General features: G+C 36.8%; 1 protein-coding gene across 1 annotated transcript in view; it reads left to right on the top strand.

Annotated features, from left to right (window-relative positions):
• The first annotated feature begins 22,778 nt into the window (after positions 1 to 22,778).
• Positions 22,779 to 25,862, top strand: part of nlgn2b (neuroligin 2b) — a 69,501-nt gene continuing 66,417 nt past the window's right edge. Inside the window, exon 1 of the mRNA XM_030154311.1 lies at positions 22,779 to 23,580. The gene's annotated coding sequence lies outside the window, so the exon portion shown is untranslated. The remainder of the gene's footprint in view (positions 23,581 to 25,862) is intronic.

Below are 25,862 nucleotides of genomic sequence, written 5' to 3'. Positions count from 1 at the left end.
TTTTCCAGTCATGGAAAACATATGGAAAATGAGAAAAAAAAGGTAAAATGTCCTGGAAACGGTTAAGTTATCCAGGAAAATTATGTATCCTCCCCCTGCCTTGTGACCTTGTGTGCTTAAACTGAGATGAAACAAAGGAAATAGTTTTTCAGTGATTTATTGAAAATATACAAATATTTTTAGAGAAAGTGCAGGAGAGAAAGTAAGAGAGAAGAGAAAGTTGAGCTGGGAATTGTCCAGATGAACATTGTAATTCCAGTTTGTCTAATGCTAATGAAGCGCTACGCTGTAATCTGTGGGTGTGTTTGCATTATTCTATGATACATTTGTCATAATTATTTTTCATAGATAAATTATAGCCATAGACTGCACATCAAACATCTGAGTAATAAACATAGAAACAATCTGAGTAACTGGACGTTACAACTGCAGAAAAGAACCCTTCCAAAGACTGAGGGGGAATGGATTAGTGTATGATGTGATAACTTGTCTCTGTAGCAGCTGAAGATGTCCGGGAAAAGTCCTGGAAAATAATTTCAGGGAAAGAGTGGGAACCCTGGTATATGTCCTCATCTGTACTCTGTGTCCTTGTAAAGTGTCAGCAGTTTATGGATTGTATTATTAGAAACCATAGTTCCAAAGTCCGCTTTTTTTTTTTTTAATTAAATATATATCAAGGGCTTTATATAAAAGTATTTAGTGGCTTAACATAGGATATTTTAGTCAGATTATTGATGGAGACACAATGTGTTCACAGTGAGACAGCACATGAGGGATTATGGTACAGCTGAGCGCCGTAAACAGATTGAAAGCTGAACAAATTCCAGGTACTAACATGACCTTCGCAGATGAACAGAGCTATAGGATGAAGCCATGAAAGGAAGGCATAAAACTGAGAGGAAAATGAGTGTAAGCGACCTTTTTAAAGACAAGATAGTTACCTGGAAAATGAACAGTATGAACATTTTATTGAACTCAGCAGCATAATTATCAGGTGTCCAGTTTTTGCAACGTATACATATTTGTGGATTTATCAGCATTAGGGGAGGAATGAAACCTGAATGCAGCATTTATAGTGGGGGGTTTATGTTTATTGTGTGCAAGTAAGCACATAATTGTTATTTGTTTTAAGGGGAAAAGTCACATCAATTATTGTGCCCATGTGACATTATTGGTAGATGAAGAAAACAATAGACAAACATTACATTTAAGTGCTTGCGTTTAGTATGGTAATAAACTATTGCATAACTAGAGGATTGTTACAGTTGTTTGCTCTGGTCAGTGCCTGCGCTGCATCAAGGCCAACACAGAGAGACTAAGGAAGAGTTTTTTTCCTCACGCTGTCTGGACTGTGAACTCATATGCACTCGAACCATTACCAGGATTAACACTTGACTGCACTGAAATGTAAACATGTACACAGACACACACATGCATATGTAACATTTGCACATTGCACAACATACATATTACATAATGCACATTCTGTAGTTTTGGCACTATGTAAATATAAGAATTTGTTTGTTGGTAGTGACTTTAATATTTTGTATTTTTTTATGACTTCAATCCTAAAGAGTACATTTTTTGTGTATAATTTGGAGGTCTGAGTTCCGTTTCACCACCTTTGAGGACAGTTCTTGCATTTCACTGTTCATGCAATGAGTGTATGACAAATAAAACTCTTGAATCTTTATTTCGTCTTTTATTCAAATACAAATATAGGTGATTTTGCTTGCTGAAATAATGGACTCTAGATTTCGATAATTAACATTATCCATTCTTAAAGACTTAAATTGACTTTAGTAAAGGTTGAAACACAATGTCATCTATCTCTTCATCTCCTCTGTGAACTTACATATTTGAGCAGCTCTTTTTTCCCAAATATTGCAATATACATGGAACAACATGGAACAAATTTCTTGAAAGGCCCAGATGTCAGTGCTTTAAAATATGCAGCCATATAGGCTCTTAGATTTGACATACTGGATACTTTGTCTTCAGATGACATTACACTAAGACACTACAAAGATGGTGAATAATAAATGAAATGACAGCCATCCATTTATCATATTAAATTTAAAATTAAATTACCATTTGAGCTTTTGAAGCATAGGGGCAGATCATTAGTGGCTAGAAGCCAAACCAACTAACTATCTGTTATTCTTCACCCTTAGTCATCAATGCAGAGGTCATTGCAATGTAACCAGTCTTAATTGCATCTCTTGGTGGATCAGAAAGACTTCTCTGCAGCATGGTAGATAGCTGAGCTGAGAGTTCCACATTTCACTGCTAGCCTTCATAAGAGAGTACTCTTTGATGTTGTAGAGCTCCGCTGCAAGACAGCCTTTGAACCAGTGGGAAACTGCAGTGGATTAATGGATATTGCAGTCAAGTCTCTTGCTGGAGGCTCGCAAGGGCTATTGTGAGCAGCCTATGCAGATCTTTGTTATTATCAACCCACCAGAATGCATGTCCTGCATGTTGTCCAGTGTGTGGCCACATCATGGGATCTTATGTTTGTTTTTCAGAGAGGGATTGTTCTGAGCGTGACCAGGACATTTGTAAACAGGAAGTCAAGCATGTTTCAGACTCCAGCGAAGCAATGAAGATATAAAAAAAGATTCCAAAAAAAGCTGTTATAAGGAAAGGCCCTTTTTAACTTCAAGTTTATTTTCCCTTCAGTTGACTGGAAAATAACCATTTGAGACATACTCCCTCTCAGCCAATAAACTCTAATTTCATGGATTTTGCTGCTACATTAGGCAAACTGAGAGTGCAGTGCTAGTTTTGCAGGAAAAACACTCAGACACATGGGGGCAACCATGACTGTTCAAACACAACATGATAATTTACTGCCTGCTGTGATTTGAAGACACACACACACACACACACACACACACATGCATTGAGGTCCAAACAATTATAAAAATAGATTTGTGTGTGCTGTGTTAGATCCACCTCACAGGTCAGTGAAGAAGCACTCTCCCACCTGTGCTGCACAATTAAACTGCATGCAAGAATACATAAGCACTTGTACAGTTTAAGACAGCACAGAATCCTGAGTCGAGAGTTGCAGAGTTTTTATACTTGGTTCTTTCGATTTGTAAATGCCTTAAGCCTGTATGGTTTGGGATTAGTTTGGAATATATCATAAAATAACCACCTGGTTTATTTAATAAAAAAAATTCTGTCAACACTTCATGCTTCACAGTGAGTGTTGCATTCAGATATCTGCTCGACAAACTAGTGTTGGGTAGCTTTAATTTTGTGGTCAGAGCAGTCTGTTTATCTCACACGAGCCAACTTTTAAATCCAGCTTTAGGTGCATTGATGTACATGCCAAGTTGAACTATGGGCATACATAATGGATTATTTAGTACCAGGTCTCCAGAGGAGGCTAAGTGAGGGCAAAATACACAATTCTGTGCTAAGAAAGAAAACAGCTACAGCAGATTTCTTTAAACCTCTGATCCAATATTGTTTTTAGTTTTGTACTGCAATGTAAACACGTTCATGGCATTTAATATTAACATACAAAGGACAAGAGCTTATTCCAGCATGAACGGTAGGTCAGAAGACACTTGTACAGTCTCATTCTCACCTCTGAAGGAAAGCAGTCTTGTCATGCTGTGAGGTGATAGAGATATTTGCTGACCCCTCCATGATGTGTTAGATTGTTGTAAAAAGGCCACTCAATTAACACCTTAGCATGTTACAGCCATGCTGAATTTCCTGCATATACACAGGCTTCTTTTGACTCATGTTCCATAATGTAATTAGATTTGATGTAAAATTACAACAAAAACACTTTCTTCTGATGAAGATGTCTCATTGTTTTTATTAATATTCATCTCCATACTTTCTCACCTTTCAGCTGACACAGTCATAAACAATAGACTGTAAGTTATTATTTATAGTGGCGTACAGGCAAATTTAGGAGAAATGCTCATATTTTTAAAGGTCTGCTTGGTTTTGCTTGAATTATGGTCATAATCATTTGATTCACTGTCACTGACTTTTTCTTAGTATCTATACTAATCCAGTGACTGTTGAACAAATGGGATTGTATAATTCCTGTGAGCAAAACTGTAAATAAAGCAACAAAGCCTAATCTCTAAAACAGTTTTCTTCCATTTTCAACAGATTTGATGCATGCTGCAGGATAAAGTTTGGCTTTTATTTTTACCCTGTAATCCTAAAAAAGAAGCTGGCACATTATGTAAAACAAGCTGAAGTTAGAGCCCATTGCAGAAGAGCAAAGTGGACAAAATAACCAAATAACTTTTCTCTTATAAAGCTTAAGTTGCAAGAGTTCTGGTTTTTACTTTGATATTCCCCATCTCCCCTTTGTTTTTTTTTTTGTTTTTTTTAAGAATAGACATTTTAGGCATCCTCTCTTTATATACACAGAACCACTGAAACATATTTTTATAAACAGTATAAACACCTACAGTCGCAGAAAAAATTATTAGACCACCCCTTGTTTTCTTCCATTTCTTGTTCATTTTAATGCCTGGTACAACTAAAGGTCCGTTTGTTTGGACAAATATAATGATAACAATAAAAATAGCTCACAAGAGTTTAATTTCAGAGCCGATATCTAGCCATTTTTCATGTTTTCTTGATAATAACCAAAATTACTTCAGTTCTTACATCAGTAACTATGGCAATATGCTGCCAAAACAGTGCTTTTAAGCATTCCATACTTTGTTTTTGTCCGTTTTAGTCACATGATACACACAGGAGGTAGTACTTGATTTCATAACCATTTGCTTTGATGACTTTTGATGGTCTAATAATTTTTTCGGCAGCTGTAGAAACAGCTTCCACAGAAAGTAACCAGTAACAACTCTTGTGATATTTCCACTGTTTTGTAGGTAACCAAATCACAACTTCAGTTACATTTGGTTATAAATGCAGTGCCATTGTCATTATATTTCATTTTAATACAATTAATAAATGTTAAGTAATGTAATTTCTATGTAGCCAGAATTGTCATCTGAACATTAACAAAGTATTTTGTTTGTTTTCTATCAGCTGAACTTCCAGCTTGATTTACAATATCCACTGGTTGTGCCAGGGATAATTCACTTCATGCTTTAGGATTTATTCACTGAAAGCTATTTGTTTAGATTAGGAAAAGATACCAGTGTTTGGTTTAATACAGAAAAGTCTACAATTTATTCATTAATGTCTAAACCTAACCATGACTTTTTTCTAACCTAGACCAAAGTGCTTTTATGCAGACTCCGCTCTCTGTTGTCTAACATAACAAAATGTCCAACAAAACATAGTTGACATTTTTGCAGTTAATTTTGCAGTTGAAGTACAATAAGGTACAGTACAAACTGAACAATCACCACTGCCAGAGTAATGGACAGTGCAATACTCACCCTACCGCAGTGCAATAGCCACAACATATGCACCTTACTACCTGTATGTATCATGTTTGTTGTAGATACTTCTCATCTGTAGTATAGAGTTAGCTTTTGTATATTTTTTTGTATATTGTTGTATATTTCAGTAGTTCCAGTAGTACCTCAATAGCATATGTGTATTAATATTTTATTCTGGAGCCATTGCACATTCCTACATTTTCTTAACATTCTGTGTGATATCCAGTTTTTTATTCAGTCCCTTGTGTTTTGCTGCTAAATTGAACTGAGCTGCTAAACTGATTTTGATTGTTTCAGTGACAGTGACAATAAAGATCTATTCTATTCTATTCAGATGGAAACATAAGTAAAGTTACTTTACAAGTAACTATTCCACTTAAATGTATTAAATGTGCTTCTTGTAGTTGCATTTCCCCTCCATTCATTCTGAGTTAATCACATGTTAGGTATGTGTGTGGCTAAAATTTGACATTTGGAGATCATGTCGTCAACTGGTATGTTTTGCAGTATCTAATACCCCTGCCCTCAGTAATCAGCCTTGGATTTCCACCCATGCCACCACAGGCTAGGTGCCTTTCAGCCAAAACTGCAGTTTAATCCACCAACTCTGTCCATTCAATTCCTGTGGAGGACAGCCAAATCCTTGTTTACCCCTAACCCTCATCTGTCACCACATTAAGCCTGTCTCTCAACAGAAGCCTGACACTGCTTGCAATTAAAATATTAATATGATACCTTTTACTCTCACCATTAGATACACAGAAATATCCCCACAGATGCTTCTGCTTCACACTGGCATAAATGGTTATGTGAGTGCACAGAGTGCAGATGTGCCCTGATACACAGGCATACTCACATACAGACCAAGTGGATACGGGACAAATGGAAAGTGTGGATGTGAGACTCTCAATTGTCTCTTATTGACACTTGAATTCGCTGTGTGTAGAGATAATGTGACTGCATGTGACAATCAATGCTTGCAATTAATATTTAGTAAATTAACCGTAATTTACATTATGCAATTAGAAGTACAAAGCACACACAAAATAATATATGTCTTACAAGAGAATGCAAACGTCAGAAAGAAAGGGTTATTCCAGACATACTGTAGCTCAACTTTAATATTATCAGATTATACTTAAATATAAATATCAGCCTTTGAATGACACTTCCTCTATCTATCTTTGCTGTAATTTAAATGCACTTGCTTAAAATACCTTTGTTTTATTTTGAGAATATCTTCTTAGTGCATTTTTAGCCTGTTCTAGTTTTAGATAGATAGATAGATAGATAGATAGATAGATAGATAGATAGATAGATAGATAGATAGATAGATAGATAGATAGATAGATAGATAGATAGATAGATAGATAGATAGATAGATAGATAGATAGATAGATAGATAGATAGATAGATAGATAGATAGATAGATAGATAGATAGATAGATAGATAGATAGATAGATAGATAGATAGATAGATGTACTTTATTTATCCAAAACTGGGAAATTACAGTGTAGTAACAGCATGACATACATTCAGTAACAATATAAAACAATATAAAACCACAGCTGGCGACACAGTGGTGCAGTGGATAGCATTCGTGCCTCACAGCAAGAAGGTCCTGGGTTTGATTCCAACACCAGTTGGTGAGGTGGGACCTTTCTGTGTGGAGTTTGCATGTTCTCTCCATGTCTGCGTGGGTTCTCTCCAGGTGCTCTGGCTTCCTCCCACCATCCAAAGACATGCACTGATAGGTTAATTGTTTAATCTCAATTGCCCATAGGTGTGAATGTGAGAGTGATTGTTTGTCTCTATATGTCAGCCTTGTGATGAACTGGTGAAATGTCCAGGGTGTACCCCGCCTTCGCCTGTAAGTAGCTGGGATAGGCTCCAAGTGACCCCTGTGACCCTAGTGAGGATAAAGCAGGTTCAGAAAATGAATGAAGGAATAAAACCACAGCAAACATGAATAAAGAGAAATATAACATAAGAGCAAACACTATAAACTGTACACTATAAATTCCGAGTTCATATAATTATATTTAAGTGTTTTCATGAGCCTTTCAACACACAATATCAAGTCATTCATGGTGTGTTGCCATCGGTGTTTACAGAGCCACTATCATTATTATTATTAAAAACAGCTATTTCAGAAATATGACAATATTTGACAAAAATATAACAAAAAAGATTGAAGCTTCATTAAAATCTGATTCAGAAATGTAGATATCTGTTCAGAGGACATGTAATGAATGAAATCCTTCTATTTGTGTTCATGGTATTAATAAGACTGGCATTATAACTCTTGCAATTCAATCCCTTTATGTGTGAAATAAAAGCTTTTATGAAAGAAACTGGACATATTGTGTATTTTGCTTTAAAATTCAGCTGTTAAAATTTACATCCTGTTAAAATGGGGGTTTAACAGCCCACTGATGGTGTCTGTAGAGGCAACTCCATAAGCTTTGACAGTATGCATAATAAATTAAGATGGATTTTAAGTTACAGACTATTGGACAGAGACGCCATAAAATGCTTATATAGACTTTTAAACTTTTAACTTTTAAAGCCTGCTTTACAGTCTACCTTACTAAGAGATAAAATCCACTTCCAGATAAAATTGAAGGTCAATTAAAACCCTGTTTTTTTCCTATCCAATAAGCATAGACATTTAGTGACCATATGGTAACTAGATGACCATGTATCACGGTGTGCTGCATTTCTCATTATATGGAAAGTAGGACACTCCTTAAGAAGCAGAGGCAACAGCAGTATTGTATGTTATTAATTGTGTCATGCAAAAAATGTATAATTTCTGCTCATAATTAAACACAATGCTTACAGTAATATTTAACATTAACCATACACCCTGTTCACACTTAAATGGAAAAATCTCTTAAACATTGTCAAATACTGTATCTACACTTTTTATTAATTAACAAAATGTCTTACTGTGTCTGTTTCAGATATACGTTACTTTTTTCTAGTCCCACATATCAGTGAGACCCATTTAAAAGATACATGAAAAATATATTTGTGCTCTCAGACGTGTCCTCAGGTTTTATTTTAACTTGCTTCACAATTTCTGCTAAATTGGTTTGTGTGGAAACATGCAGGCCGGAGTCTCCTGCCCGGTCTAATTACTGCCCTTGTTTTTGGCTAGTGAGTCTTGGCTTAAGGAATAATTTCACACCCCAGTAGAAGTCTTTCTTTCTTCTATCTGTCTTTACATCACCCAGCAGGTATACCACATTTTCTTTTCTTTTTGTTTCCTTTTTTTGTCTTGCATAGTATTAATCTCTGTCTGAAATTGCATTGCTTCGGATTAGTTTCTTGATTCATTTCATTCTGAATCTATAGAAAAGCTCAAATGTGCAGTCAAGTTACAATTGCATGACCACAGGCAAGGATCAAATAGTTTTTACAGCACTGGACTAGGAGAGTGGCCTAAATTTTTCTTCACTTTGTAGGAAGAAATGTTGCATCATATGAGGTGCTGATGTTTGCTTGCTAGAGCAGGCTCACATAGGAATAATAGTAAAAATGGGGCAGAAACTTAGAAGGATTGGTAAAGAAACAGGACAGAATGAGAGAGATAATACTAACAGAGAAAAGGAGAGGGGATGTCTGAAAAGAGCAAGAGAGTGAAAGTTGATAGAGAATGGAAAACTGATTTCTTATTACCCCCTTGACTCTTAATCCAGTTTACAATAGTCACTTCACCCATGCAATTTTACTTCAAAGGTTTTGAGCCATGGCCAATTATGTTGCATCCAAGACTTCCTTTCTGAAATGAAGAAAAAAAAAAAAAACAGTCAAAGAGAATACTAATTAATATCAAGTCAGAGCCAGAAAGTAAATCTTTTAGCTGGTTTCTGAACCTGAACATGTGCCACTCAGCATCATTCTAGGAAAGTAGATCCAGCCTGTTGACAATTTCCCTGCACATAATTGCCATTACCACTTTAAAGATACATGCTTTAGCTTTGCCCAACAAGCCACTTCTCACTTAAAGGACCGAATGAATGGTTTTGCATGTTTTATCCCTTTTGCATTAAATTACATTCTGATAGTCAGCATGGGTCTTTTCACAGCAAGTAATTTCTGTGGTTCAGAACATTTATTTTTACTCTGAATACGGCTAATGCTCGCTCAAGAAACATTTCGTGTGGCAGAATAATATGTAAAAGAAGACAGGGATCACATATGTATGTATTAGAAAAAGAAATGTTAATGAACCTTTCAGTGACCATTCTAATCTGCCCCTTAAACCCCACTATCTCTCCCTTTTCATTTTCGCCCCAGAAACTATTAATACTCTCACTGTGTTAATGGAGATTAATGGGCGTGGGCAACAAACAGACATAGAAGAGCAAAAAGAAAACCGTCATTAGGGATGGTAGAGGGGGTGGGGCACATTGTGTGTTGGGTAAAACAAGGACGGACTGAATGATGGATAGATTTCATTAAGCAGAGAAAAGGAAACACTAACTTCTGAGGTGAAAAACACCTTCATATGCCTATAAAAAGGTACTCCTCCCTTACAGCAAGGTGTTCTCCAAATAATTACAGTTAACAAATAAAGCAAAAGTTACAGTACAGTATGCAAATGGTAATTCATTTTGTGGTATTCTTTGGGGGTTTTGAACTGTCTCCACTGGAGTCAAATAAGATGCTTTGCCAGGATAATTGCTTTCAAACCGGAACCGGTCTATTAGCTGGACACTATCACTCCAGTCGAAGCAGAGTGTGAGTGACAGGGGCCGAGTTGGTGTGCTCGGTGGGCAGCTTTTGGGGACAGATGCAGGCAAGGATGGGGCTGCGCTTATATAACTTGAGCTGTGGAAGATGGGGGCATCCAAGCCTGAGTCCACACCACAGCTTGGAGAAGAGACACAGACAGTGTTTTGTGTGGTTGGGGGATGGGTGGTAGTAGATGAGGGGGTACAGAAGAGAACATTCCAGGAAACTCAGAGGCATAATCTTCTTATCCATGGCAGATTGGTTCAGTGTGTGACGTGCAGAGTTTGCATGTGCATGTCTACGTGGGTGCATGAGTCCATGTGTGAGAGGTTTGTTTATCCTACTTCACATCAATCTTCGTCTTCTTCGTCCTTCACGTGCTTCCTGTCTTGCATGCGTTTGACCCTAACCTGCCCTTTCCTGTGCTCTACATGTCTCTGTATTTCACTGCGCACTCCAGATCGAGATCCCTTCATCTGCTTTCTGTCCGTATTAGCTCCTGTTTTTCTCTGTTTGTTTCAGTTTGTTCTTTCTCTGTGATCACAAGATGAAAGTGACCCCACGTAGAAGGCAGAATGAGAGGAGGTTTCTCACTGAGACTGCTGATGTTCCTCTGCCCCTGGCCATGGTGGGTATTCAGATGGAGGTGGTGGTGGGGGTGGGGGGCGGAAGGGCGAGAGGAGAGGGGGTGGGGGTGGGGTGCTGTGGACGAGATTCTGCTGATTGTAGGAAATTATACCCTCTAATTTCACCTGCAACTCCAAGAGACAAAGGCCTTAGGGAGAGAATAGGATAAGGAAGTATTTCACAGAGTGATAAGGAGAAAACAGAGAGAGAGAGAGAGTGAGGGGGGAGTGGAGGAAGGAGAGAAGATGGACAGAGGGGGTATGAGGGAGGGTGTAACACTAGAACAAGGTTTGGTCTGAAGCCAGTGAGGGACGACAGAGAAAGAGGACAGAAAGAAGAGAGGCAGCCACTGAGAAGTAAAGTGGTTCTATACTAAACCAAACCACGTCCTTAAGGATCACCCATCCAGGTTTAGTACAAATGCACTCAAGCTGCCTCACACACACACACACACACACACACACACATATACACACACACCTGTGTACATACACACAGCACTTGTAGCCACCTATACTCCCACTTTTCATCTTAACACCTTACTAAAGCACCATTTCCCTTGCCGGCTGTGCATCCTCCCATCTTCTTTTCGATCCTGGTTTCTCTCCTCCTTGATAGTCTTACTCACACACCGTGACTATCTCCCACTGACAGAGTCGCTACAGGATTAGAAAAAGGCAAAGAGAGCTGAGAGCAGTGAGCCAGCACCTCCTGCTGTACATGAAATGTTACTGACTCGTAGGTCTGCTGCATCCTTGAAAATCACAGCAAGGGCATTCCTTATCTCAGACACTAGCCTGCGTTTTGATTTACCTATAGTGTTTACATTATGCAAAAAAAATAAAAAATTCAATCTATGTGCATATCATACCGCAGATCTCAGGCCACTTGAAGCGCATAACAGAGGAAGTAGAAACACTATTTTAGTACTGCAGCTTTAAAAAGATGGTTATTTACTGTGTGCAATTAAGTTCAAATCTGCATTATGACAAAAACAATATTTTTCTAATGTAATTCTCAGTTGGAATTGGAGGAACCCGCAGCTTTAATACACACTAATAAATGGAATCATGGGATTATTCAGTGTTATAATGTTCAGTGCAAGCTATTTTTTCTGCTGAATCTAATGTGTTAAAGCTTAGCTGTTGACCAAACTGTGTAATAAGATGGGTTTTTTTTTTATTATTTAAGAAGGCAAATAAAGGACAAATGGTGGCTCTAACATCATACCACTTAATCCCTTCAATACAGAATTTCACACGTCACTTTATATGAACTGTAAGATAGAAAACACAATATTGTAATCAAATCTGTTACCGGATAGAGGATGACCCACATGGCCTGTTTGCCTGCGTTAAACTATTTAATGTAACACATTGCTTCTTCCCAGAACATTATGTTGTAACATCATTCCAGCATCCGTGTTTAATCCAGTCAGAATGGATTTCAGATGAATTAAAGGTCTTTGGTAAATTTGGATACAATGAAAAAACTGGGACACGGCAGCACATGCAGAAGCCTCAGTGTAGCACGTTAGTAATTCAGCCTGAAGTCACGCTGCTAAAAACTACACAGTGAAAGTATCCTTCATTCAGAATTTGAGACAACACTAGATAGTCTCTGCAGTCTCTCATTACAAATGATGGCATGAGATTTTGTCTACATCAAGTGTGGAATCATACTGGCATATTCACATGATTAGTCTTGTTCTTTCTTTTCTTTTCTTTTTTTTTTTTTTTTTTTGCAGCGTCCTTGTTGGACCTCTGCTATTAGCTGGGAGTCTGCAGGATCGAGCCAGTGCTAAAGTAATTCACAGAGCAGAGATTGTTTGAGGAGAGACAGAGAATGTGAAACTGAATCAACAGAGAGTGAGCTTGGCAAAGCTACAGCGTTTCACCGCAGAGGTTTTAAATCCTTTAACATGATTTCCCTCATCCTATTAAAGACATAGCTATGGATCGGGAGACAGTAAAGTGTTACATGCAGGAGGGAGGGGGAATGAGTGAGAAAGAGAGAAAAAGGCGAAAGCAAGAGAGAGAGTGAGATTAAATGGATGTTAAATATAGGGAACAAATCATTATTCCAGCCCCATTTCTATCTGCAATCAGGCTTTTAAATGTTTCTTTTATCATCTCCTGGAGATGGAATTGGATGACCTTTCATTATATTCCCTCCTTAATTAAAATTTGTCTTTTACGTCACATGAGCATCAGGGAAACTTTATTGTTCTGAGTAAAATGCAATTCATGTTCTTCACAGAGCGTGACCGATATGTCAAAACTTAACTGTGGAGGCATCACGATTGTTATTTTATTAGTGCAAACCAATAAAAATCATTAGTAATAACACTCACTACAGTATAGTGCACTCTAGTAGTCATATTTGATCATTACCTACTTTGCCAAGATAAATTGTAACTTGAGGCTTCAGGCTACAGTACAATATACTAAAAATATGCCAAGAAAAGTCATATCCTTCAACTGTGGCTTGGTGATCCATGTCAATTTTAGCTACTACCAACAGCAGTGGATTCACTGAACATTAAAGGAGTGATATTTTGTTAATGCCTGTTATTAGACAAAATGTGGGCATCAACATAATCCTCTACCAAATCTGGGTGGTAGATATTCTACAGCATGAAAAAAAAAAACAGGCAAGGAGTAAATGCAGCAGTCTTATTCTGTCTCAGTCCACTTACAGGAGTGATACTTTGCTTTTTTAAGTGGAATTATGCATTTTAAAACATTTCCCTTTAGTCTACATAAACTGTAAATGCTTTGCTTGGGTCTGAATTCTTCATTAACTCAACTCCACAGGTCCATTTTCAACCCTATTTCTGAGTAATGACACTGGAAAGGTCGTTTTGAGCACTGGCCCTTTAAATGCAAATGAGCCACTTCACGACCCACCCCCTCCAGGTTGTTAATCGTACTGCTCTGTCCTGTTCAACCAACAGCTGAATATTTTAGGTAATCGGCTCAAAGTATAGACATATTTTCAGTATGGACTACAACCGCTGCTGCTGAAAAACAATTATGTCGAACTTGGAGAAATGTCCGTTGACCTTATATGTGCAAATGTCGTGATGTAACTAGTTATAAAACGTAACATATAAAGAAGAAATTAAAACAGGTTGTAGAAATCCACTCCATTTTTGCCAAAATGAATATAAAAATAGCTTTGCAGCACCTGGAGGGTTCAAATTCAAACTTTATGAACTATTAGTTTCCAAATACACAAATAAATGTACCAAACACTAATAAAAGTGGGTTTAGCAAAAATACGACCCCTTTAACATTACAGAAGCTGAAATCCTTAGGGGAAAATACCAGAATGCGAAAACAACTATCCCCAGGCAGCTCTCTCCTCTCAGTCCAAATCAAAAGCTGAAATATAAAATAGCACTAGCACTGTCAGACATTCCATTTAAAATATTCTAATACGATTTTTCCCAGGATTATCACAGACTTTCCCAGGATTATCTCTGAACCTGCTGCGGTGGTCCTGCCTCTCTCCTGCCTCCATGTGTCTCCCCCTACTCCCCCCTTCTCCCCCAGTTTCTATCTCTATCGCTCTCTCTTTTTCTCTTTCTTTACTCTCTCTCTTTAACCCCAACTGGTCAAGGCAGACGGCCATCCTCCAGGAGTCTGGGTCTGCTCAAGGTTTCTGCTGTTAAAGGGAAGTTTTTCCTCGCCACTGTCACCAGTCACAAGTGTTTGCACCTAGAGGATTCTGTTGGGTTTCTGTAAATTGGCTTAGAGTCTGGTTTTGACCAACTCTATATATAACGTGTCATGAGATAACTTTTTTGTTGTTGTGATCTGGCGCTATATAAATAAAATTTGATTGATTGAGTGATTTGATTGGTTTTCCCCTGTAAGTCGCTTTGGAAAAAAGCATCTGCCAAATGCATAAACATAAACATAAAAAAAAAAATAAAAAATACAGATGACATGGAAAAGTGAAGCTACTTTATCAATCTACCATGTTGAGACATGAACTAGAGAAATCATGTCTGGGTCGTATCTGACAGAATCTGATCAGCAATCAGAAACCACAGCTGTCACCTATCACATATTTATTTTAGGTTTAGTTTGGTTTGTTCTATTTAACAGGAACTGTGTAGAAAAATATTAATCTCTGGAAGAAAACATGCATTTAATCAGATAATTTCCAACTGTGGTCCCTAGATAGGTGAGGACACATACAAAACATTCACATATCCAGAGAGGTAAAAACATTTGGGAGGCAATCACACACATAAGCCTCACCACACCATGCCCCCCCCCCCCCCCCAACTGCAAACCCCTGTATACAATCACATAAAACAATCACATTTTCTACAGTCACCTCCCAGACCTCATCAGCATAACTTAAATTGCGGGATGGTAGAGTAATAAAATAGTTTGTCCAACTAATGTTAGCAATGCCCGGGTCTTAAAATGCATTTTTTTTAGCCTGACAAGAAAACAGACAGAAATTTAGATGTGTTTTCAGATTATCTGGGATCTAATTCTATTTTTTAAAATCAATTAATCCTCCGTCCTTTCCTGTGCTATGAGGTAGATTTGAAAATACAAGGAGTAGATGCAGAAGTTTCATATCTTAACTTATGCTTAAATTGTGATTTTATTTATTTATTTATTTTTTGAATTATGGAAGAACATTAGTGATAATTGCTTGATGTGAATTGAGTTTCTTCTCCCCACATGGTTGTTATGTTCATATCTTTCATGATCAAATGGAAATACAGTCTAAAAAGAAACTCCCAATCTTCCTATAACTCAAAACTAAAATAAAGTAATTACATTGTGGTTGTTTTTGGACAAATCAACATGCATTTTTGCCTGATTAATCAATAAATTATCTCAACGAGGTTATCCTCTCAACATTGACTGACATGCTAAGATATCAGTACTATGATATTATGAACTGGAGACCAGATCTGAGCAGTTAATGCATCAGTACATGTTCTGGAAAATCCAGTACCAAATACAAACAACAATGAAAAGTACTGCCACACTGAATGATGGAGTAGCAACAAAATACTGAGTTCAAGTGTCCACTCTTCATGTTTCTAAATAATAGGATGTACTACAGATAATAGTACATAGTTTAACAGAGTCATCTTCTTTCAGCCATGTCCTCTCTGTCCTTGCACCAAACTATGACTGACAATGGTCTTACTTTGGTATAACACATCTACGCCGCAGGAGACTGAATAATTTGACATAAAGCAGAAAAGATGCCCTATTTCTATATAAGTTTCTCTGCAAATGTATACACACAATGTATACACTTAACCTCTGGTCTATTTGACTTTTTCCTCTTTACTTGTTGCTTAAAATCTGCAATCTAAGCACAGTTTTACATGGAATTGCTGTTTTGAGCAATGGGATTTGACAAAATAGACCACAAAATAAGAACACAGGTGTTGATTCTTAGTGGGATTCATGATGTTAGCCACTGTTTCACATCAGAAGGAGATGTTTGAGTTCTTGTTATCAATAATATGTCTTATACAGCACTGTTTGTTTGTTTATGTGTTTTTCTATGCTGGTTTGTGTGTATGATTTTATGAAATTATTCTTACGTTGTTTTATTGCACCACTTTGTGATTTTTATCTGTGAAAAGCACTTTATAAATAAACTTTACTAACTTACTTTTCTATGTACTGTATATTTAGCTGTTCATAATGACATGTTGTAAATGTGAAGGAACAGAAACTGTACTTTATTTTTGTTACACATGGCAGAACATTCCATTCATGTCTCTCCAGCCTCTTGCTTTTTATTTGTATTTATCCTTTTTTTGCTTTTTGTTTGTTTTTGTTATATTAAAAACTCAATAAAGATATTGGCCAGAAAACAATGTCTCATATATGATCTTGTGATTTAAGTCTTGATTAACCCGACTCCAGTGTAACTTCATCATAGTACCCACTAAACCTCACAAGCATACCAAGGTTATAATAGTTTTGGATTTTTCATTATAGTTTAGTTTCATTTAGTTTTGACTTTTATTTCTCTAATTCAGTTAGTTTTAATTAGTTCTTAAAGTAGGTTTGCTAGTTTTTATCAGTTTTTATTATTTTCTAAATGTTTAGTTTAGTTTTAGGGGTTTTTTATATCTTCTATCTTCTTTGCCGTCGAATTCACATAAATCCCAGACAGGACTCTGCTGCTTTCTCCCAACTTTAGTCTCCATGTTCCAGGTAGAGTGGGGCTGAGAAGACGACTCTAAACCACAAGTGACGAGAAGTGACGGACCGTTAAATATCATATGGTGTCAGCAGCTAAAATTGCTCGAGGGAAATAAATCGATTTCATATCAATCCGACATTGACATGGATGAAAACGAAGGAAATTTTATCCATAATTTTTATCCATTTTAGTTAGTTTTGTAAGCGCACAATACAGTTTCGGTTATCGTTTTTTTCTTTTAATTATAGTTTTTATTTATTTCAGTTAATGAGAATGTTTTTACAATTCTAGTTTTCATCATTTTGTTAGTTTTCGGTAATGATAATAACCTTGAAGCATACCAGTAGCTTGTTCACATGATAAGTAATATAAAAGACTGTCCTCTCACACCTTGTGTACAACATCCTCTTAATAGAAAAGAAGAGACTATTAAATCTACATAGTCTTCCACATGGGAAAATGCAGAAATGGTGAGCAGCCTCACTAAATGCTGAGCTCAGATTTGGGTTGTCAACCTCAGGAAGCATTACAGCGACATTATGCATTCAATTCATACCCATGACCTTTAAAGGTTACAGTCTTTTATTCACAAGAAAAACAGCAAATGTCGACTTGAATTGTGTCCTTTTTTAAACATTTTTTAAGGGACCAAGGTTATGCAACTGTAACTTTAGGCTTCAGATGAAGAAAGATGCACATGAATAGAAAAAATATGAAACCATCTGAAACAACATCTGTTCTGTTGTGAATGCACAGAGATGCAACAACAACTTAAATCCAGCAGAGTGAGCTGTTCTACTACAACAGAGTACAAGAGACATGCTGTGTATTTACTGATGCAGCTTTGAATGGAATTCAGTGGTTCTACTGGGTTCCTGTTGTTTTGCTGTAGATGCAGGGATTTCTTGCTTTCTATTTTTGTGTCATTGTTATTTATTAATGTCTATCTATATACCAAATAACAGGGTGAATATAAGAATTTTTAGTGTTCAATAACACTGATTTGCAGGATTTATCATTGCACCTCAGTAGTATTATCTGACCCACAGTAACTAACAGTCCAGAACCTGACATGTCATTAGAAATGCAGAAAGAAAAAAAAAGTGACCCTGGATCTAAAATTAACTGATGCACTTTAATGGGACAGCACTAAGGTATGGCAAACTTCAGCACAGCATTCCTGCTTGAATGCACATTGAAGGCATTCAACCAATCACTCTGCCTCCACCACTCTGTCTTCTTTCCATCACATCCAACATCCCACTGCATTTTAACTTTGCCATCTCAAGGGCACAGGTGCAGCATGTACAACCTTGATTTGGGAGACATTGATCTTATCACCCTGCTGAGTACAAGTCAAGGCATCATAGACTTTAATTCCTTGGTGCAAAGTTAGACGTTGCTGTTGTCAAATCAGGCGATGATGAAAAGCTTGAACTTGTGACACAAACTAAAACTAAACTTCAAAAAAAAAAAAAAAAAACACGCACATACACTCTCCCACTCATAGATTTTTAGGAGAATATCCAGGGTGAGTCTGGACAGATTCTGCTTGGTTGTTGCAGTTAATAAAATTCAGTAAGCAGATGATACTCCTGCAGCTGTTTACTCTTTAATCTCCTGCCTGACCAATGATAAGTGGTCAGAGCTCCAGGGACCTCAGCGCCTATAAAATTTGCCCTCCCCGGTGCCTGAGATTTACCCTCCACGCAGGGAGTGCTCAGGAATGTTCCCTTTAGTATTCATCCATACTAAGCTCTAAAATAATAACTTTAAACTGCTAGTAACGGCCATCAGCCCTTAAATGACCTTTTTAAAAAGTATCAATGCTATGCTTTTTTAAGGTTTGTACTAGAAATAATATTAATACTGATACTAATCCTGGCATATTTACATGGGTGTATTTTTTTATACAACGATGTTTATAAATATGCATGATCCCTGTTAAATAAACCAATAACAATATTGAATATTTGTCATAATTTATCACAACCTGTGTTCAGACAAATAAAACAACAATGCAACCAATGAAGATAATGAGGAAAAAATCTTATCACCTAAAATAACCTGTTTACATCTGACGTTTTTATGTTCATGGCTGTTACTTTACAGCACAAGGTTATTAATAATTTAACACTACAAGCCCTTAAACCGTTAACATGCAGTGCAGTCGGCTCCAGGTCAACATAAGCCTTCACCAGAGGGGATTGTAATGTTAAATTTCAGTTCACAACATTTGGACAAAACTGCTTCTCAGTTAAGGCTGTGGGAATGTGGGATACTTTACCACTAAGTATGAGAGAAAGTAGTTCTCTTAAACATATAAATGTAGTCTGAAAAATGGGTTCCAGGATGCTTTGGCATGTAGTCACTGAACTTAGAGTTTCTGAATGTGGTCAGTAGTTACAATAGTACATTACTGAAAAATAATGTGATTTTATTAATTGCCAATGGTGTGTTTCCTATTTGTAAACCTCACTGTAACAAATTTCTGTAATTTCTACAGTAAAAAAAATACAATAGTGTCTTCTTCTAACATTTTGCAAGGTGTATATTGCAATGCTTTATGGGTAAAAAATATATATTTGCTGTAACTTCAAGCATTTGTTCACAGTATCATACTGTAAAATTACAGGATAGTTGTGTTTTCACTCAGTCCTGACTGTAAACGATACAAATTACTATTACAGATTGTTAGTATTAGAAGGCGCAAAGAACCCGACATCCATCCACTCAAGGTGTAAGTAAGACATTATTAGCCCACAAAAGTAAAATGTGATTGAAGTAGTAACTTCATGCAATATAATTTCACCATGTAGATGTCTATTTTAACTTGACGTGTAATGTAGACATGTCAAAACCAGCATTTTTGAAAGAATAATGTTTCTTTACTTGTGTGAGTGACTGTATTTCACATTATTTTATTTATCTTAGTCATGTTTCATACGGAATATACGGGGTGTGACACTCATTTTTTGCAAATGTTAGCTGGTGAAAAACTGGCTAAGTTAAGCTAATGCTAGCTGCGTGCATTAGCCCCATTTGGAAATGCCTCCAATAGTCAAGGCTCCGTTAGCACCATTAGCACGGCTACAGTTGAACTGGAGCAGTCAAAACTAAAAAAAAAAAAAAAACCTAAAATACAATTAATGGTTGTTTCTAATATAAAACAACAATACATTGCTATAATTTTTTATATATAGCAAAAACCTGTAAAAAGTATCTGGTAATAGCCTACAGGGTGGGGAAGCAAAATTTACAATGAACATTTAGTTGTTTTTTCTCAGCAGGCACTACATCAATTGTTTTGAAACCAAACATATATTGATGTCATAATCATACCTAACACTATTATCCATACCTTTTCAGAAACTTTTGCCCATATGAGTAATCAGGAAAGCAAACGTCAAAGAGTGTGTGATTTACTGAATGCACTCGTCACACCAAAGGAGATTTCAAAAATAGTTGGAGTGTCCATAAAGACTGTTTATAATGTAAAGAAGAGAATGACTATGAGCAAAACTATTATGAGAAAGTCTGGAAGATACTATTAAAGAAGAATGGGAGAAGTTGTCACCCGAATGTTTGAGGAACACTTGCGCAAGTTTCAGGAAGCGTGTGAAGGCAGTTATTGAGAAAGAAGGAGGACACATAGAATAAAAACATTTTCTATTTTGTAAATTTTCTTGTGACAAATAAATTCTCATGACTTTCAATAAACTAATTGGTCATACACTGTCTTTCAATCCCTGCCTCAAAATATTGTAAATTTTGCTTCCCCACCCTGTATACTGAATGTATTTTTACAGTAATTATTAAACAATTTTACAGCACTTTATTGGCAACTTTTTTGTCTGGTATTTCCTGTAAATTCTACAGGAAATTTGTTATAGTGTAGTTATAATTCATACCATATAATTGTTAAATGAGATCATAGTAGTTGGATGGTAATTTATTTTGTTGCATTTATCTTAACATATAAGGTTTTGATTTCCTATAAAGTGATGTCTTATCACCTGGCCCCCATCCAGGGACAGCAGAGGCAAATTAGCTGTCAGCTATTTCTAGCATAATATATGTACTGTGTACTGTCCCTGCTAAATAAACAATACATAGATAAACACAATTCACACACAGCAGTGACTTTAAAGTAGTTGGCATTCTGACAAAACGACTTAGGAATATGACCCATTAAAACTAACAAATCCAACATTCTTTTCTGTGACCCTCTCGAGGACTAACTGATTTAGAAAATGGATGGATGGAATAATGGATGCTATATTTTCTGAATATAATTCAACAATTTAGTTTGTTTGTGATTGAAAATAAGAAAAAAAGTATGGTAAATAAGGTAATCAGTTGGAAATGCAACAAATGGATGCTTAGTATATGTAATTTAATGTGTGGCATCCTTATCAGGTAAGTGTAATTTTAATTTTATTTTTACAGATAAATTACTACTCAATTTTCTTTCGACAGTGAAATTAAAGTATTTTGTCTCTATTTATATTTAAATTCAGTTAAATCTGGGTAAATATACACTCACTTAATAAACATCACTGCACATGGCAAACATCAGGGATGATGTTAATTAGGCCTGATTTTCAACATCTAGGTATTATTCATGGGATTTCACACACTGAGACAAGCTATAGTTTACAGTTTACTCGTTATATTGACAGACATGATCTGCCACAGGTTTAAATGATTTTCCTCAGGCCTGTATTTTCATTCTTCTAGTGTTGTCTTGTTCTATCTTGGCATCTCTTCAAAGTCATGTGCCCAGAAAACCTGAAGCGACGTGTCCAGAGGGACACCTAATCAGATGGCTGAACCACTTCAACAGACTCCATTCATGAAACTCAGCTCTTTCCATACATGTCTCAGCTTTTCGGTTTGTTTCTGCAGATGAAGCAAACATTTTGAAAAGGATTCATGTTTTGGCTTTGTGTATCCTCACTGTGCTGTCTGCAAAGTTGTCCTGAGAAACATAAGGAGACAGGGAAAATAAAACCAGACAGGTTAGAGTTTGAATGAGTTCCAAGATGGTTGAAATTCAGCAAAAATCCTGAATCTGAAATGCTTAGTGGCTTTCGAACTGGTTTCAGATGCATTGTGCTGTCAAACACCATCATTAGCTCTGGATTAAAAGACAGAAAATTTTTAATTTAAGAGAGAAACAGGTAAATGAGATGGAACACTAGGTGGTTCAATAAATAATTGGAAAATGGCTGGTGCACTAAGAGAGGCAGGTGTGTGAGTGGGTGTGGGCTTCAGGTGATGTAGGAACCCAGTTGTAGCATATTTGAATTATGGGAAATGCATGATAGAATGACAATGAGAGTTGTTGACTGGAAAGAGAGGAACACTGTAGAAATAACTGAATTGTATACATTATTTTTTGCAGCCTTCAGCTACATATGGTAATTTGATTTTCAGAATTGTTGCCTCTTAATGATGATGAAGTAAAACAAACAGATAAACAAGGTTGGGGGGGAAACGTAAAAATCTGACGTCACTCTTTTGCAGATCCTCATCTTAACACAATCCCAGCAAAATCTTGTGTGTGTGTTCACAACTGCGGGGTGTTGTTTTTTATATATATATATCTATGTACATGAAGATTTACGCAAAACGAGATCCTGTTTATTGAGTTATGCGTCGTGGCTCCTCGTCATGACAACTAGCTGTGAGATTGAAATATTGCAAGTGGTGTCCTATTGCTCAGAGAGTCGATGAAACCGCACTGAGAGAGAGAGAGAGAGAGAGAGAGAGAGAGAGAGAGAGAGAGAGAGAGACCTCTGAAGCGAAAGCCTCAGGATGCTGCTCAGCGCATCCATCGGACTGCAAAATAATATCCTCATTGTATCTGAATATTTAAAAAAAAAGCAGATCTATGTTGGTATTTTTGCACATTTGAAGGGAAGAACAGTGCGTTGTGTCTCAGACTGAGCTCTAATTCTCTGATAAGAGCATCAGATACCAAGTGAATCCAAGAGAGAGAGCACCACGCAAGCGCGTAAAGAAGAGATTGGACACCTGATTTTGTGGGGTGTCTTTACAGAGCTATTTCACATTTTAAGTCCAACAATCCGTATTTTTACTCGGCATTCACGTTGCAGTAAGACAAATATCGTGGATTACTATCAGCATGGACAAATGGGGAAAAGAGGACAGATCACTGCGTTGACTTTTGAGGCAACGTGCACAGACTTGACGCTATAGCGTTACGCATTAATTTTACTGTGAGTGCTTTTTCTGGTCTAATTTTTTTCTGTGTGTGTGTGAGGTCAACATTGTAAAAGTCAAATATCTGTGGATAAAGAACAGAGCAGGGTGTTGTCAGAGAGGGATGAGAGGAGGAGGGGGCAGTATGAGGTGTGCTTTTTTTGGAAAAGCCGGAGAAAGACGGACACCGAGAAGGTGTACTGATGTGCGAAAGCCTGCGACGCGTTACCCTCCTGAGAAATAATTGCGATCATGGAAGAAATGGCCTAGTTAAAACATCATCGACACAGCCACAGAGGATAGAAAAGAGTCTCATTTGGATGGACGGGCCATCATCATCGTCATCATCGTAATTCCGGTGCTGGCATCGAGTCTTTTTAGGTAAGCCATATGTTAACCACCACCTTCTAAACGTGATCAGAGGTTTTTCTGTCTGTCCTGGGTTTTATGTGTGCGCAATCTGTTTGCTTTGGTGACTTCGCACATTGCGCACGTTATCCATCTTGACGCACTGTCACAATTGGAGAATGAGATTTCAATGTAAATGCTCATGCCAGTTTGTTGCTATAGCACATATTTTCTTCCTTTCAGTAGGAGCCTTCGATTGGCCTTGCCTGTTGATGAGCTGTCACATCTTAACATGATCAGCCTACTTTGTGCATTCAGCAGAAGTATTCCATCGTTTTAAGCATGCTGCTAATGAGATGATATTCATGTGATTTAATTGGATTCAGCTTATCATATGGACTGCCCATCAGGCTGACTGCTCCTCTCAATTTAGCTCCTTAAGTGTCTATTAGTGCTGCTTCCTTTGATTGTGAAGGTATTGATTATTTTATTAATGCTTTGGTTGCTTTTATGACTGACTACGTTACTTCTCAATTAGACATCCATGCTGCTGTGCTGCACAGATAACTAATCTCAACCACAGTCTCTTAAAGGCCTTCCAACTCAGAAGATGTCCTCTCTAATGGACAAACCCACAACAGTTCTTACATACAGACACACATAATATGCACGAACACACAATCACACAGGCACACACACTGTGCCCTAGAAGATGCAGATAGGATTGTGAATTAAATGCACACACTCTGATGATCCAGGGAAGGCGCCATTAATATTCAGTGGTGGTTGGGCAGTGCTCAGTTAATGGTAGACAACAGGACCTCTGTTCTGACAGGTCATGGATGAGAAATGGTATATTTTCATTTTTAGGAAATAAATACTTTTTTTTTTTTTTTTGCAACAGATACACTGCCTGTAGCAATGAAGGAGTGACATTTAAAATCCATCAGAAAAGTAATAAAGTGGTTTTGCAGACTTTTGCAGAATTTAGTATTACTCTTGTTCATGTACTCTTGAAATAGCTGTGATTGCTTTCTTTTCCCGGCATCATGTCAGTCTTCTTACTGGCATTTTGGGCAGTGACGGATGTGAGAAGACAGATTCTGAAACAATCTATCAACAGCCTCATAAGAGTACATACAGTACTTACTTGCCATATACAGTACATTGGGAAAGTCTGATGTTGTGCTTAAGAGAACATCATATGTGTACTGTGGAGGCCAAATTTGACAGAAAAAATATGTGAATGTACGTGAAAGCAAATTTTTCTTTTGAAGCTTAAAAAGTCAATCATTTAAGTATTTCACCCTGACAATAAAGTAATTCAAAGGTCACTCATCCACTTTGTCCCCATGGATTGTCCTCAAGTGATATATGATTTTGTGGCAAATTATATGAAAATGAACATTCTTAATAATAAAGATGTAGCGGAATGACATGTATCTATATAACTTCAATAAAAGGGTTGACAGGCTCCAAGGAAAAGATTTATTACCGATGTTACTATTATGAGAATGGGAAATCTGATAAAATCCATGGCCACCAAACTAAATATTATGGTGAGGACAGTGTCATTTATTTTAACAAAGAGAAAATAGTAGAGAAATGGAAACCTGTGAATACCTGCATCAGGGTTCAGGTTAACAGGAAGTGTCAATCTTAAAAACAGAATTACATGTGTTGAGTTTTGATTAAGTTTTTTTGTGCGGGTCCATGAGGTACTCTTCCATACATATACTGCAATGACAAATGCTTTTATTTGTGAAGTGGGACAGAATTTCTGAGCAGTCTTTCTAATTTGATTTGTAGATGTAAATGTTTGAAAATGCTTAAATGCTTATTTTCCTTAAGCAAGGCCCTGCAAATACATAGACAACAGCTCAGCGTTATCTCAGAGGTATCATTTGGATTCTGTGGTTATTGATCAAAGTGTACATTGTACAAAGTATACTATTATGAACAAAAGACTTGTTAGCATGAATGAATGAAATTAGTTTTGGTTTGTACATTAATCATTGCACTTAGTACAATAATTATAATAAACATAAAAACCAAAACAGGAATAAGCTAGAAGCAAAAGCTTATTTTTTGCCTATCCTTTTCCCCTGATCCACTGCTTACATTAAATGAAATGTGTACAGCATTGAGCATTAAAGCACAATAACCTCAAAAGTTACCATGTGACATCGTTATTTGATTCACTATAATGACAGCACTAATCAAAAGTTGTTTAGTATTTGTTACAGGGATAGAATAATGTGCACAGGAAAAAGGCATGGGTAAAAATGTATATTTATTTGCTGTGTTAAAACCAG

This window comes from Sphaeramia orbicularis, chromosome 14 (assembly GCF_902148855.1).
Source record: "Sphaeramia orbicularis chromosome 14, fSphaOr1.1, whole genome shotgun sequence".
NCBI lineage: Eukaryota > Metazoa > Chordata > Actinopteri > Kurtiformes > Apogonidae > Sphaeramia > Sphaeramia orbicularis.
Note: the sequence above shows the minus strand (reverse complement) of the source record. Positions and strands in the feature narration are given on the sequence as shown.